The sequence below is a fragment of the Ornithorhynchus anatinus genome, unplaced genomic scaffold, assembly GCF_004115215.2.
Source record: "Ornithorhynchus anatinus isolate Pmale09 unplaced genomic scaffold, mOrnAna1.pri.v4 scaffold_225_arrow_ctg1, whole genome shotgun sequence".
Taxonomy (NCBI): Eukaryota; Metazoa; Chordata; class Mammalia; order Monotremata; family Ornithorhynchidae; genus Ornithorhynchus; species Ornithorhynchus anatinus.
In genome coordinates, this window is record NW_024396725.1 from 598,246 (window position 1) to 611,256 (window position 13,011).

The 13,011-nt window shown below is 45.4% G+C and overlaps 2 pseudogenes; one reads left to right on the forward strand and one right to left on the reverse strand.

The window, feature by feature from the left end:
- The first annotated feature begins 463 nt into the window (after positions 1–463).
- ORNANAV1R-PS3884 lies at positions 464–1,385 on the forward strand (annotated as a pseudogene).
- Positions 11,732–12,507, reverse strand: ORNANAV1R-PS3816 (vomeronasal 1 receptor ornAnaV1R-ps3816 pseudogene; annotated as a pseudogene).

Below are 13,011 nucleotides of genomic sequence, written 5' to 3' on the forward strand. Positions count from 1 at the left end.
TACATAGTAAGCACAAAAAATACCACAGTTATTATTTATAATTATTGTTTTCCCTCCTTCTTAGTTTATGATCCCCATGTAGATTCTGATTATCTTGTATCTAACCCAGTGCTTAGTACAGTGCTTGGTGCAGAATAACGTCTTAACAAATACCACAATTATAATTATTTCTCTTTCTGTCTCTTTCTCTTCTATCTCTTTTTCTCGGCCTCTCCTCCCTCTTTCTTTCTCACTGTATTCATCTTGCCCTTGCATCTGTTCTCTTTCCCTCAATCATTTTCCATCCCTCTCTCACTGTTTTTCTTTCTGCCCTCTCACTTTCTCTCCCTCTCCTTATTTCTGTCATAACTGTTTTCCCTCCCTCCCTCTCTCTCCCTCACTTTCTCTATTTTTATTTCTCTCCCTCTCCCTCCCACTCTCTTGTGCCTTACAGGAGACTTCCCCTGCTTCTGACCCCATATGAATGGATATCAGTGACACCATCTTGGAGACAGTGATTCTGTTACAGACCAGCAGTGGGGTGTCAGGGAAAGTCTTGATCCTCCTGTTTTATGCCCATATAGTCTTCTCCAGGCACAAGCTCAGGTCATCAGACTTTATCCTCAGCTACTGGGCCTTGACCAACATCATCATGCTTCTTATCTATTGAATCCCAGAGACCATTAATGCTTGGGGATGGAGAAATTTCCTGGACATCATTGATGCAAAATCATCTCACGTATCTACTGGATGGGGACTTGTCATCTATACTACCTTCCTCCTGAGCATCTTTCAGGCCATCACCATCAGCCTCAGCACTTCCCGGTGGGCAGGGTCAAAGCCAAATTACTCAAATGCATCATCCACTGTTTTGTCTTTTTCTGGGTCTTTAATCTGCTGATTGACATTAATACACTGGTGCATGCGAAAGGCCCCCAGAACATTACCAATATTCCCATTGCATATGATTTTAAATATTGTTCAGTTACTATTCTTAGTGCAGATGTCACCCTGATAAATGCCATTTTACTCTCTGGCCATGATCTGCTCTTCATGGGACTCACGAGTATGGCTACCGGCCACATGGTGGCTTTCCTGTACAGACATCACGGGCAGGTCTGACACCTACACGTTCCTGGCCACTCCACCAGGGTGATGCCTGAGGTCCGAGCGGCCAGGTTGGTCATTGCTCTGGCCACCTTCTATGTCCTCTTTAAGGGCGACAGTCCATTGTGTTCAGCATTTTACTCAACATGAAAGAAAGGTCTCCTCTGTTGGTGAATGTCCACATGGTGATGTCATTTGACTTTTCAGTCACCTGTCCCTTCCTGGTGATTCACAGTGACAGGAGGATGAGAACGTTCTGGAAAAAGGAATCATCTGTTTCCATCATAGATTCTTCATAAAATCTCAAGGAAGCTGTCAGTCTTCCCACTAAACCCCTAGGGAGGCTCAAAGTCAGAGAGGTAGAATCCTGAAGAATGAATCAGTTTAAGTAGGCTTGAACTTCACCTAAACAGAGATCCCCTGTCCTCACCGACACCAGGTGAGGGGACGGGGAAGGCGAACAATGCAACGACTTCCCATGATGAGATAGTTATAACTCAAGGCATCCACTCAACAATCAGAGCAGTTCAGCTGCCAGAAGTGCTGCAGTGCCAACTCTTGTTTCCAAGACCCAGTTCTTTCAATCTAACTGGGTCAATTCTTTCCAAATTTTCCTTGGTGCCTAAACAAATCAACTTGATACTCAGCCCACCTACATCACCGTGAAACTTTTATAACTATCCTTACACTCTGCCATTTCCTGTTTTGGTAATTTATTTCGAGATTTGTCTCCCCCATAGACTGTATGCTCGTTGTGGGCAGGGCTCATGTCCACAGCCTCTATTGTGCTGTATATTCTCAAGTGCTTAATAGAGTGCTCTTCACATAGTAAGCAGTAAATAAGTACCATTGGTTGACTGAGTAATTGTGTGGTCATTCCTCTCTCGTGGAAACACTAGACACACTTGGTTTCCCCTAAAATAATAATGATAATAAGTATGGTATTTATTAAGCACTTACTATGTGCTAAGCAATGTTCTAAGTGCTGGGATAGATACAAGGTAACCAGGCTGTCCCAAATGGGGCTCAGAGTCTTAATCCCCATTTTACAGATGTGGTAACTGAGGCATAAAGAAGTCAAGTGGTTTGCTCCAGGTCACACAGCAGGCAAGTGGCAGATCTGAGTTTGGAACCCACCTCCTCTGAATCCCAAGCCCATGCTCTTTCCACTAAGCCCGTGCTCTTTCCTATTTCTCTCCCCATATATTGGTATTTTTATTATCATATTTATCAAGTGCTTACTAAGTGCTAGGCACTGTTCTAAGCACTGGGGTAGATACAAGGTAATCAGTTGAACACAGTCCATGTCCCACTTGAGGCTCACAGTCTTTATCCCCATTTTACAGATGAGGTAACTGAGGGACAAAGAAGGGAAGTGACTTGCCCAAGATCAGACAGCAGACAAATGCTGTGTGCAGAAATGCAGAATTCTTTAACTCCCATTCTCTCCTGGACCCCCTCCAATCTGGCTTCCGTCCCCTCCACTCTACTGAGACTGCTCTCTCAAAGGTCACCCATGACCTCCTTCTTGCCAAATCCAGTGGCTCCTACTCTATCCTAATCCTCCTTGACCATTCAGCTGCCTTTGACACTGTTGACCATCCCCTTCTCCTCCACTCCTTATCTCACCTTGGCTTCACGGACTCCATCCTCTCCTGGTTCTCCTCTTATCTCTCTGGCCGGTCATTCTCGGTCTCCTTCGCAGGCTCCTCCTCCCACTCCCGTCCTCTAACTGTTGGGGTCCCTCAAGGGTCAGTTCTTGGCCCTCTTCTGTTCTCCATCTACATTCACTCCCTTGGTGAACTCATTTGCTCTCATGGCTTCAACTATCATCTCTATGCAGATGACACACAGATCCTCTCCCCCTCCCTTCAGGCTCGTATCTCCTCCTGTCTCCAAGACGTCTCTACCTGGATGTCTGCTCACCACCTAAAACTCAACATGTCCAAAACCAAGCTCCTTGTCTTGCCTCCCAAGCCCTGTCCTCTTCCTGACTTCCCTATCACTGTGGATGGTAGACCATCCTTCCCGTCTCTCAAGCCTGCAACCTTGGTGTCATCTTTGACTTGGCTTTCTCATTCACCCCACACATCCAATCCGTCACCAAGACCTACCGGTCTCAACTTTATAATATCACCAAGATCCGCCCTTTCCTCTCCACCCAAATGGCTATCTTACTGGTACAGGCTGTCATAATATCCCGACTGGATTATGTGTCAGCCTTCTCTCTGATCTCCCTTCCTCCTGTCTCTCCCCACTCCAGTCTATTCTTCATTCTGCTGCCCGGCTCCTCTTCCTGCAGAAATGCTCTGGGCATGTCACTCCCCTTCTTAAAAACCTCCAGTGGTTGTCTATCAACCATCGCATGAAACAAAAACTTCTCACTCTAGGCTTCAAGGCTCTCCATCACCTTGCCCTCTCCTACCTCTCCTCCCTTCTCTCTTTCTACTCCCCACCCTGCATGCTCCGCTCCTCTGCCTCCCACCTCCTCACCATCCCCCGTTCTTGCCTATCCCGCCGTCGACCCCTGGCCCATGTCCTCCTGCTGTCCTGGAATGCCTTCCCCGCTCACCTCCACCAAAGTAGTTCCCTTCCCCTCTCCAAAGCCCTACTTAGAGCTCACCTCCTTCAAGATGCCTTCCCAGACTGAGCTTCCCCTTTTCCCTCTGCTCCCTCTGCTGCCCCTCTGCCCCCCTTCACCTCCCCTCAGCTAAGTCCCCTTCCCCCCTTTCCCTCTGCTCTTTTCCCTCTCCCTTCCCCTCCCCTCAGCACTGTGCTCGTCTGCTCAATTCTATATATTTTTATTACCCTATTTATTTTGTTAACGAGATGTACATCACCTTGATTCTATTTATTGCTATTGTTTTAATGAGATGTACATCTCCTTGATTCTATTTATTGCTATTGTTTTGTCTGTCTGTCTCTCCCCAGTTAGACTGTAAGCCCGTCAATGGGCAGGGACTGTCTCTGTTGCCAATTTATACATTCCAAGCGCTTAGTACAGTGCTCTGCACATGGTAAGCTCTCAATAAATACTACTGAATGAATGAATGAATAAATGAATGAAAATGGGGGAGCTGGGATTAGAATCCAGATCCTCTGTCTCACAGGCCTGTGCTCTATCCATCAGGCCATACTATTTCCCCTCAGTGTCAACCACGGACTCCCCTTCCACCTATCAATCCATAACCAGGGGAGTCCCACAAAGCCAGGGTCCTGGGTCTCCCACCTTATCATTCTAAATGCAACCAGAGAGTTTATCTGTTCACTGGATTTCTGCTACCACCTTCATACAGAAGGCTCCCACATCCATATCTCAATTTCCAATCTCTCTCTTGCTATGGGGTTTATGACATGCTGTGGTTGGTGGTGCTGAGAACACTGAGCTCTGGGCTGGAGCATCTGAAGCCACGTGTGACCCTGAGGGTGCGAGTGGCAGACTCTCACTGAAGATTCAGGCTTGGCTCCTGGCAGAGCTGGGCTAAGGGTGGGAACTGGAATGTCCTTGGGGATGCAGGATCCTGCACTGATGCTGCCATGCCTCTGAATGGGGATCTCTGATGGTCAATTAGCAGTGGGTAATTGTGAGTAGAGATCTGGGCTCATTTTGCCCCAGACTAGAGGGCAGCAGGGAGGGGAATCTGGGCATTTCCACAGATGTCTCAGTCTGAGTGTCAGAGCAGATTAGTGTTCAGCGAATCACTAATTCACACAAACACACACACACACACACACACACACACACACATCATTCCTTGAGGGAGGGCAGAGATGAGGAAAACCACCAATAAATGCTGTCTAAGCTCTGTCCTGTCAGTCTGATTGCCCTTGAGCTGCCCATCTAGCCAGCAAGAGCAATGGAGATGGGCGAGTAGGAGAAAGCCATCTTCTATCAGTGTGATTTCAGGCTTTCCTTAAGATCTCTACCGCTTCAGATTAGAATTTAGTTCATCTCTCAGGTGGTGACTGGCTGGGAGGCCTGGGACAGAAAGAGGAGGTTGTCTAGCACACATCTCCCTGAGCCTCATGGTTCCCCCTCCTTCCTTGTTGCTGGGGTAAGGGGGTTGCTTGGATGGGACCATGGCCTGGAAGAGGCTTATTTCTGTCCTTTCTCAGCTGCCCTCCAGGACACTTCTGACCCAGCAATGCTCCCACCTTCCATAGGAGCAAGAGGGGTAGAGTGGACAGAGATTGCCATACCACAGAGTCCCCCACTTCAGCCCTGGTAGTTAGAATGGAGGTGGAAGTATCGCAGAGTAAAGCTGCAGTAAATCAATCAATCATAGTTATTGAGCAGTTACTGTGTGCAGATCACTGAACTGAGCTTGGGTGAGCACAACACGAAACAGTAGGCTTTAACCATCTCTGTCCACAAGGAGCTTTAAAATTAGGGGAGAGGCACATATTAAAATAAACTGGAGAAATAATGTGTCAGTGAATAGAGCTTGGGCTTGTGAAGGACCTGGGTTTTAATTCTACCTGTTGTATCCTTGGGCATGTCACTTCACTCTTCTCTGCCTCCTTTACCTCATCTGTAAATTGGGGATTAAGACTGTGAGTCCCAAGTGGGATATGGACTGTGTCCAATCTGACTACCTTTTATCTACCCAAGTGCTTAGAAGTGTGTTTGGCACATAGTAAGTGGTTAACAAATACCACAATTATTATTATTGTTGTGATTGTTACAGAGCCAAGTTCTGTTCCGTATGAGTTCTCCTCCTTCTCCCCAATTCAGGTCCTATGACTCCTTTCCCTCTGACTCTCACATTCCCCCTCTTTCTTCTCCCTCATTCTTTCCCTCTCTATTGTTCCTGGGTCACAGAAGTGGCCGACCTTTCCCCTGTACCCCTTGTCCCAGGCAGTGTGACTCTCCCATCCCAGACCTGTACCCTTCTGTCAGAGATGCAGAAAGGGGTGAGCCCAGTGGAGGCAGCTAAACCCTCTTTTTCCCCTTTTCCCTCTGCTCCTCCACCTCTCCCTTCCCATCCCCACAGCACTGTACTCGTCCGCTCAACTGTATATATTTTCGTTACCCCATTTATTTTGTTAATGAATTGTACATCGCCTTGATTCTATTTAGTTGCCATTGTTTTTACGAGATGTTCTTCCCCCTGACTCTATTTATTGCCATTGTTCTTGTCTGTCCGTCTCCCCCGATTAGACTGTAAGCTCGTCAAACGGCAGGAACTGTCTCTATCTGTTGCCGACTTGTTCATCCCAAGCGCTTAGTACAGTGCTCTGCACATAGTAAGCGCTCAATAAATACTATTGAATATTGAATGAATGAATACTAATAGGGTGCAGCAGGTGGGTAGTGATTTTTCATTAGAACTAATGCCCAGGACTGCGCTGGGCTGCTGTGAGATTAGGGGGAGGGACAGGCTTGCTCACTGTGCTCTCTCTGACGTGACATCACCATCCAGTGCTTGTAGATCTCTATTTTATTCTGCAGAGCCCCCTAACCCATGATTTCTGAAGTGAAGATCAATGATAGGAGCGATACCCTTCATACATTATTCCCGTCCCACGACTCTCTCTAAGAGAGTATTCATCAGACTGTGGTGCCTAATTGCTTAAACTGGAGAATATTATTTCCCAAATCTGAAGATCCTTGCTTCAAAGCACTCAATCATCCTCTCACCTTACCTCCCTGATTACCTATATGACCCAGACCACTCAGTTCACTCCTGTAACACCAACCTACTCACTGTACCTTGATCTCTACTATCTTGCCACTGATCCCTCACCCATATCCTGCTTCTGCACCCTCCCCTTTTCTTATCCAACAGATGGCCACTCTCCCTGTCTTCATAGTCTTATTAAAAGTACATCTCCTCCAAGAGGCCTTCCATGACTCCCCCCTCATTCATTCTTCTCCCACTCTAGTCTGCATCACCTTTGCATGTGAACTTGTACCTTTTATTCACCTAATCCTCAGCCCCTCAGGACTTATATACATATCTGTAATTTATTCATTCATATTAATGTCTGTCTCCCCCTCAAGACTATAAACTTGTGGGCAGGGAGCCTATTTCCCCACTCTTCTATATTGTACTTTCCAAAGCATTTAGTACAGTCCTTTACACACAGTAATCTCTTGATCATTCAGTCATGTTTATTGAGCACTTACAGTCTGCAGAGTACAGTACAACAGAGGTGGTAGACAGATTCCCTGCCTACAGTGAGCTCCCAGTCTAGAGGGGAAGACAGTCATTAATAAAGATAAATGAATAAATGAATATGATTGATTGTTCCTTCCTGGACTCACCATTAATGTTAGCCATTTTAATGGAACAAAAGACCTAGGATTCCATGAGCATTGCTCTGTATATAAGAGTTTCAGAGATTTAGCACTGAAAAGTAATCCCTGTTTCTTGCTCTGTCTCACTGTCTCTCTCATCCTGACTCCCCTATTATCGGTATATCTCTATATAGTAGTAGTTGCATTTATTTAGTGTGGGGCATTGTGCATGGGATTTGGAAATACAAAATAAAGAAGTGACATATTCCTTTCCCTCAAGAACCTTCCACTGCAATGGGGTAGATATATCAAAAAAGAATTAATCAAAATAAATAATGGAATGTGCAAGTGAGAAAACATATACATAAACCCACTGGATGGGTGGTTATCAATACGGTGATACATAGAAAAGCAGCATTGCTTAGTGGATAGAGCCTGGGCCTGGGAGTCAAAAGGACCTGAGTTCTAATTCTGACTCTGCCACTTGTCTTGAACAAATCTCTTCACTTCTCTGTGCTTCAATTACCTCAACTGTAAAATGAGGATTAAGACTGTGAGCCCAATGTGGTACGGAGACTGTGTCCAACCCAATTCCTTGTATCTAACCCAACACTTAGTACAGTCCCTAGCACACAGTAAGTGCATAAAAAATTCAACAGTTATTATTAGTAATATTTGTAGTATTTACACACACGTAGCGGCCTGGGAGTAAGGGTACCTGAATTCTAAAATCAGCTCTGCCAAACAATAATAATAACAATTATGGCATTTTTTAAGCACTTACTATCTGCCGAGCACTGTTCTAAGGACTGTAGTAGATACAAGGTAATGAAGCTGACCCACCAGGGGCTCACGGTCTAAATCCCCATTTAACAGATGAGGTAACTGAGGCACAGAGAAGTTAAGTGGCTTGCTCAAGATCACACAGCAGAGAAGTGGCAGAGCCAGGATTTGAACCCATGTCCTCTGACTCCTAAACCTGTGATCTTTCCACTATGCAACACTGCTTCTCAATGCCTTCTCAGTGACCTTGGGCAAGTCACTTGGCTCTCTGTACCTCACTTTCCTCAAATGTGAAATGAAGACAAAATACCTGTTCTCCCTCCTAGTTAGACTGTGAACCCCATGAGCGTCAGGGCTGTATCCGAATACCTGTTCTCCCTCCTAGTTAGACTGTGAACTCCACGAGCATCAGGGCTGTATCCGACCTAGTTGACCTGTATCTTCCCCAGGACGTAGACCATTGTTTGACACATAATATATGCTTAACAAATACCATAAAGCGCACACACTCACTCCTCATTCTCAAAAGTCACATTCAATCTGCTAAATCCTAAACCCTACTTGTCCTTTTTACACATGATCTCTGGGATCCACCCCATTCCTGGATCCACCCCTTTCCTCTCCACCCCAAAAGTGACCATCCTGTTATAAAGTCCAATTGTATCACGATCAGGCTATTGCATCAGCTTCTTTGCTGATTTCCCCCACTACTGGAGGAATGATATTCTCAAAGGATGCCGGCCCAATTTAATCTCCTCTCCTCAAGTCCCAGCACTGACTCCCTACTTCCCACCATATTCAACAAAAGTTTCTCACAATCACCCACTGGGCTCTTCACTGTCTGTCCTCTCACTTCTCTGCTCTCCTTTTTACTAGTCCCCAGCTCACTGTCTCTGCTCCTTCTAAACCAAATTTCTAGCCATACCTCAGTCTCAACTGCCATCTCCTTCCCCTGACTCAAACTATTCTCTCTGCTTGAAGGTCTCAGCTGGGTGGAGATCCCAGCTCTCTCCACCTTCAAATCCCTGCTAAAATCCTATCTCCTTCAAGAAGCCTTTCCCAATTAATCTCCCAGGGACTTAAACCAAATAAATCCATCAGTCACCTCTAGAATTTATCAATAATAATTGTACTAATGATGGCATTTGTTAAGTATTTACTATATGTCAAACACTGTTCAAAATCCTGAACAAGGATGAGCAAGATTGTACGAGTGAAACCAACACTGTCCAATTGTGTCAACAGAGAGCCTGGACTGATATTTTCTAGTGCTCTGTATGAAATCTGGAGAACAATACCAGAGCAGTTCTAGGCCTTGATGCCCCAATGCCAAAAGCTCTTGAAGCATACAGTGCACAGTCCAATGGACAGATTATACACCTAAGAGTCAAGAGTTCCAGGATTGAGTTATGACTCTGCTCTGGTCTGCTGGGTGACTCCGGGCAAGTCACTTAACCCAGTAGGGCTTCTGTTTCCCCATCTATAAAAAGAGGAGCTGATTCCTCTTGTCCCCTTCTTTGGGGCTGTGAGATTATCGAGATTCATGAGATTATCAAGTATCTATCCCATCAGTAGCACTGAGCTTCATCCACGCTAATCTCTTAATATAGACCATAAGAAAATTGGTTTGTATTCCTTCATAAGGAATTGAATGGGGGTTTAATGTTTGGAAAGCAGTTTTGCTCACCACTACATCATCCAACCAGGCCTTCCTTGTCCTGAGTCTGATTACGTTTCTAGAGGGAGAGCAGTGGTTCTTGCTCTTTCTTTCTAGAGTCCTCAAGAACCATGATCTGTAACATCCCTTTGGCCACAGGTCTAGAGGGAGAGTAGGGTTTCTTGTTCCTCCTATCGTCCTTGAGAACCTAATAAGGTGACATCTCTCTGGCTGCAGCTCTAGAGAGAGACCAGTCATTTTTGTTCCCCCTTTGAATTGATTCCAAACCGAATATAACTGCCCCCCAAGAGTGAGTGAGATGAGTAACACTGAAGAGATTATTTAATCAATAAATAAATGATATTAATTGAGTGCTTACTATGAACAGAGCACTTTACTAAATGCTTTGGAGAGTACACTGCAGCAGAGTTGGTAGACACAGTCCCTGCCCAAAAGGAACCTTACAGTCCATAGGAGACAGACATTAAAATACATTACAGAATGTGAAAATGACAGACTATAAAGGTACATACATAAGTGTTAATTAGGGGGAGCAAGGACGAGTAGCAAAGTACTTAAGAGATACAAATCCAGGTGTATAGAAGAGATAGAAAGGAGGGTGAATAGAAGAAATAAGGGCTTAATCAGGGAAGGCCTCCTAGAAGAAATGTGATTATCGGTGGGTTATGAAGATGGAGAGAGCGGGCAGATATAAAGAAGGAGAGAATTCCAGGCCAGAAGGAGGATGTGTGCATGAAGGTGGTTGTAGAATAGATGAGAAGGAGGTACAGAGAGTAGTTTGGCATTAGCAAAGTGAAGTGCTCAGGTTGGGTTGTAGTAGGAAATTAGTTAAGGTAGGAGTGGAGACCTGATTAAATGTCTTAAAAATGAGGATACAGAGTTTTTGTTTAACTCAAAGATGGATGGGCAACCACTGGAAATTTTTAAGGAATAGAGGGACATGAACTGAAGAGATAAAGGTAAGAGAGTGAGAATATAGGAAGAGTGGGAAAATCATAGTTGCTTATTCTGCTCCTGTCACAGGCTTCCCAACCCTGCTCTCCCTACAGGGTCATGGGGGAATACAAGTCCAGAAAGTCAAAATGGATGCAGGAGACTGTTGTCAGCAGGATTCAAAGTTGTGCAGGGGCATCATGATAAATTCCAAGCAGTGCTTCATCTGCTGGTCCGCGACTACCTCGAATACATCCACTCAAAGATCCCTGCAAGGATCTCAGTCTCCGTGGATCCATGATGATCCTGAAGACTAAGATCTGGCGATGTGGAGGCTGCATCCAGTACCAGAAGCTCTCAAGCCCTTCCTTATCTCATTCGAAGAAGAGTAAACTAAGGCCCAGAGAGAGCATACACGACAGAGGCCAGATTGCAGTGAAATGTCTAAATTCCAGTAGATTCTAATCTCCTTGAGGGCAAGGATTGTGTTAACCACTTTATTGAACTTTTCCAAACATCTAGTCCAGCGAACTACAGAGTATGCACTCAATCAAGGCTATCAATTAATCGACCAACAATTTCCAATCCTTATAATCACTGGAACAAGAGACAGCGTGGCTCAGTGGTAAGAGCACCGGCTTGGGGTTCGGAGGTCATGGGTTTGAATCCTGACTCTTCCACTTGTCAGCTGTGTGACTGTGGGCAAGTCACTTAACTTCTCTGTGCCTCAGTTACCTCATCTGTAAAATGGGGATTAAGACTGTGAACCTCGCATTGGACAACCTGATTACTCTGTGTCTACCCCAGCGCTTAGAACAGTGCTATGCCCATAGTAAGCGCTTAACAAATAACGATGTTATTATTATTAACTTTCACTGAAGCTCCATGGGATTACATGGCTCTATTCCATAGGCAGTTCCATACCTCTCTTGGTCCTCAGCCCTCTAAATTCTCCCTAATAGTTTAGGAGGAGAGAATATTTTCTAGGATGCAGGGTGGAATCCATTTTAGGAGTGGGATTTCCTTTTCCCACAGGTTCTCATCCTCCAGTTGCTGTGAATCACCAGGAATAGACTGATTACAGAGAAGGGGATTGACAGATCTATGTTGGTTGTCACCCACAAAGATTTGTTTCTCATGTTCAAGAAAGCAGTCAACATGAATGTCTCCAGACCATAAAGAAGAAGGTACAGGGCCATCAGGACGATTACACATTTGGCCACCTGCATCTCAGGTATCGCCCTAGGGGAGCAGCCAGACCCATGGAAGTGTCGGACCCACCGGTGGTGTCTGTGCAGGACACCAAATAGCCACTGGCCGTGCCCATGAGCCCCATGAAGATAAGGTCCTTGAAGGAAATAACACAAGTATTTATTAATAAAGTTTCCGCACTATTGACTAAAGAACAGTGCTTCAATATAAATGTATATTGATCCCTGGTGCTATTCTGGGGGCCTATAATATATATTGGTGCAGAAACATCTATCAGGAGACTGAGAGCCCAGAAGGAGAGGAAACAGGGGATGATGCACTTGGGCAATTTGGCTTTAATTCCTGCCCACTGGGAGGTGCTAGGGCTGATGGTAATGGCCTGGAAGACACTCAGGAGGCAGATGGTGCAGATGGCAAGACTCCGAGCCACTCGATGAACATAAATGAGGAGTTTACAACCAGCACCATCCAAGAAATTCCACAGCCCCAAGATAAACACAATGCCTGGGATGTTCCTTGTGAGAAGAATGAGATTGTTTGTCAAAAACAGGTGTGCATAGATTAGATCAGAGGAGTTGGACCAGTGGCTGGTGGAGACTGTGTGGATAGTAAGCAGCAGGAGATGCCGGTGCTGAGCTGTAGCAGAATAGAGATCTCAGAGACATTCTCGGTGACATTCATTCTCCTGATCTCTCTTTGGAGCACCCTGGGGGGAGAGAGAGGAAGCATGAAAGAGCATGAATGAGAGCGAGATGGAAAGAAGCTGACTTTTGAGAGTTCCTAAGGATAACCACATTACAATCTCATTTACAAGGTAGGACAGCTGCCTTTCCTAACCAAGTGTGTCTACTTAGATTCCTTACAGTCTCTAGGTTTGCCTTTGGCTACCAAGGTAGCAGAACCTTGGGATTTGATTCCTTAACAAGTCTCCCTCTTGGCTGGGGACTACGACCAAAGAGTTGCTTCCAGCACTGATGGTTTGTGCAATTCATTTGTTCAATAGTATTTAGTGAGCACTTACTGTGCGCAGAGCACTGTACTAAGCGATTGGAAAGTACAATTCGGCAATGATGCCACT